The sequence below is a fragment of the Schistosoma haematobium genome (assembly GCF_000699445.3).
Source record: "Schistosoma haematobium chromosome Unknown HiC_scaffold_323, whole genome shotgun sequence".
NCBI lineage: Eukaryota > Metazoa > Platyhelminthes > Trematoda > Strigeidida > Schistosomatidae > Schistosoma > Schistosoma haematobium.
The window spans coordinates 13730-17952 of NW_026137082.1; positions in this window are offsets into that span (position 1 = coordinate 13730).

A 4223-nucleotide genomic window follows, 5' to 3' on the forward strand; every position below is an offset into this window, starting at 1 on the left:
AAACTTTGTGCCTATTTACTAGAGTTCTAAGATAAAAACCTATTTATATTAAAAATACAAAGTACTTTAATAGTTCAAAGTTGCCCTGACGCAAATAGCGTCTAAGAATCTAAAGGAATACTTTCAGCAAAACTTGATAAGTTGTACAAAACGGGTTCAAGAGAAAAATATTTAGAAATAGAAAGTTACGGTTATACGAATCATGATCAGAACTTAAAACTTAGGGAAAGGCGAACGATTGATAATTCTTTTACGCAATGAGGTCGTTTGAAATACAGACCTAGATTCAAGGAGCAGGAACTGCTGGAAAGGTCTTTATAGCATACTGCACAGATGACGTTACCAAATGGCGTTTATTTGTAAATATGCATATACGAAGTATTACTGCCTTGAACTGTGATAACGTTTATTTATCTGAATGAGTTTTTTGGGCAAAGAGGACCACTTGCTAGTGATTGCAGGAAATATATGAATATATAAAACAAACACTAAGTGATTAGTGCTCATCATGTATAACTCTCAGAACATTCAATTTGGTTATCTCTAGATCCAAAATTAAATATTGATGCCCTTCTACTTGTTATCGCTGGTTACACAGCTATTTTCGATTAAATCAAATTTTAGTCAAATAATATGACATATATACAATATATTTGAATTCTAATGATATGAAGTTAAATCATACTCCTACACTCTTGTAGGGTCACTGCGTCCAAACCAAATCATCCATTAAACTTAGGCAATTTTAAGCTGGATATCGAAAACTGTACAAACATCTTTAAGATCGAGAGCAACCAACGCGGATTAGTCAGTTGCACGTCATAGGCTGGGAAATATGGCAGTAACATAACTCTCTGCTACATTAATCTGTTCTTACTAATACATACTTGTGTTCTGTTAAGGTTCTACCTGTTATACGCAGTCACCAAAAGAGCTGGTTAACCTGATTTTTGCGGCAGGATATCCCACACTATGCACTAACTCCGAGATGTAACATTGATGTGGGCAACGACTTGATCCTATTTCCCTCCAGTGGTGACTTACACTCTATTCTAAGTAGTTTTCATGCCTCTAGGTAACCCTCGTGCTATCGATAGAAGAAACCAGACAAGTAGTAAATAGGTCTTTATTTAGATCTTCGCAGCCACAGTGGAGCGTGGGATTGTTTGTTCAGACAAGCAAAGCCTCTCAACATTCAATATAAGATAATAGGAAATATAACGGTTTTACAAAATAAGGAAGTGAATGAATACTTGAACTCTACTGTTTTGACACATGCTTAGTTGTTGCAGGTGAACTCTTAACCAACCAACCTAAGCTGTTACATAGTATAAAAGACTGATTATATTACTCCTTATAAGACGAAATTCTTATGTTGATTATAAGAACTTTGACTAAATAACTAACTGATTTTAAAATTACCTTTTCATTTCCTAAGATTGAAAATCTGAATAAATATTAGGGGCACTGATAATTTGCCAGTAGTGAACATTTAATTACGCGCATAAATATAATGATATAGCCAAGATTCAATTCATTCAATCAAAAAAGAAGTACGTTGATACTGATGAGATGTGTTTCGAATATATAAAACTCATTCTTAATGTGATAAAGCTTATGTAGCATGCCGGCATAAATATAATCTGCTTATTGTAATAATTTTATTCCAGCGGCTTAGCAAAATGTTGTTCGTTTTAAGTTTTCTTTAATTTGAAATTGGTAATTTTCCGCTATTTTAAGTGGGATGGCCGTCCAGTGCTTCCAAGTTATCCATGGTGGTCTAGCTTTAATTCACTCATGAACTCAACTATTAAATTACTACAATCTTCACAAAATCCCTTCTTAATAAAATGATGTGTAAAAAACGAGCTGAAAAGTCTTTTAAAAAAGGACATACTTTATTACTGTAATAGTATACCAACAGTTGTCGTTTACAGGAGTTTACGCATATAGAAAATACAAAGCGGGTCTCAGTGTTTTTGTAAGATACAGTATTAAGGTTGACATTTACAGTTGCAGCGATAACGACCATATGGACCCTTTTGTAATTTTCTAGTTACTGTAATTGGCTTTCTTGTTGTTGTTGTTGTGGTTGTTGTTGTTATTGGAGGAGGATGAGGACAAGGATCAATTTTATTCTCTTCATATGGCCGTGACGCTTGCACATCACTCCTGAAATGATCAAAAGTGGTGGGTTTTTTAAAACAGCACAAAATCAAAATTATTGCACTAAATAAACAAATTGCCCGTCATTTTCTGTAATTAATAGATACCATAACTTATGTAAATTTTATTGAGGAGAGGTGCCTGACTGATATGAGAAGTAATGACTCCAATCGATTAGTCAATCGCGACATATAATCGCAGTTAGTTAGATCTGTTGGTTATAGATGGTTAATTGTATGATTTGGTAAATAATTGAAAAGGATTATTTTATACTGGTACTATGACCAGTTTGTACTAAATGGGCCAATATCGAGCTGTTTACTTTCTTCACTACACCTTTGCTTCACCACGCTGAAAGGTGTCCACAAGCACGAAAATGTCAATTCCTAGAAGTTTGACCAATACAACTTGCTTCATAGGAGCAGTCAAACTGATAAATACAAAATGAGGTGATCATTCAACAATATTCTTTGTTCAAATATCAATCTTTTAATATGACGGGAATCATTGAACGATAAATTTATTGTAAGGTTTTATTCAATGCAATCTCTAAATATTTATCCATTAAATTTATAAACAGAAGTTGCTTATAAGGTGTGCGTTGCACATTCTATTCACAGACAGACGGACGCAGATCTCTTCTCCATTGTTTGGTATATATATAACTCCGCCCGACAAGAAGAAATACGTGGAAGAACTAGAAGGAGAAGGAAATATGAAACAGCTTTACGATACAATGAAGAAACTTGCAGGGGAATATAGTAAACCAGAGAGACCGGTCAAAGACAAAGAAGACAGGCAAATCACTGAAATTCAACAACAGCGGAACAGATGGGTAGATTGCTTCGAGAAACTACTGAATAGGCCGGCTCCAACGAATCCACTGGACATCGAAGCAGCACACACAGATCTTCCCATAGACGTATACCCACCAACGAATGAAGAAATCAGAATGGCCGTCAGACAAATCAAGAATGAGAAAGCAGCGGGACCGGACAACATACCAGCTGAAGCAGACATCGAAGTAACTACAAACATGCTTTACCTTCTATTCAAAAAGATTTGGGAGGAGGAACAAGTGCCGATGGACTGAGAAGAATGACATCTCATCAAGATTCCAAAGAAAGTAGATCTGAGCAAATGTGAAAACTACAGAGGCATTACACTGCTGTCAATATCAGGGAAAGTTTTTAACAGAGTGTTGATGAACCGGATGAAAGATGCAGTAAACGCTCAACTTCGAGATCACCAAGCTGGATTCCGTAAGAATCGGTCGTGCAAAGACCAAATTGCAACATTGCGGATCATCGTCGAACAATCAATTGAGTGGAACTCGTAACTGTACATCAACTTCATTGATTATGAAAAGGCATTTGACAGTGTGGATAGGAGGACGTTATGGAAACTTCCTCGACTCTACGGAGTTCCTGAACTCCGGAACTCGTACGACAGACTACAATGCAAAGTCGTGCATGGAGGACAGCTGACAGATGCATTCCAAGTAAGGACCGAAGTCAGACAAGGCTGTTTACTTTCTTCCTTCCTCTTTCTTCTGGTGGTCGACTGAAGTATGAAGACCTCGACATCTGAGAAAACACACGGAATAAAATTGACAGCTCAGAATCAATCAGACGATTTGGACTTCGCAGATGACCTGGTCTCTTATCGCATACACATAAACAAATGCAGATAAAGACAGTCAGTGTAGCAGCAGTCTCTGCATCAGTAGGCCTCAACATACACAAGGGGAAAACCAAGGTCCTCAAATACAACACGGAAAACAGCAATCCAATCACTCTTGATGGCGAGACTCTGGAAGATGTAGATTCCTTCACATACCTGGGAAGCATCATCGATGAACAAGGAGGTTCAGATGCAGAAGTAAATGCGAGGATTGGCAAAGCAAGGTCCGCATTCCTACAATTCAAAAACACATGGAACTCAAAACAACTTTCAAACAATATCAAAGTCACAATCTTCAATACCAACGTCAAGGCAGTTCTACTGTATGGAGCTGAAAATTCGAGAACTACAATAACCACAATCAAGAAAGTACA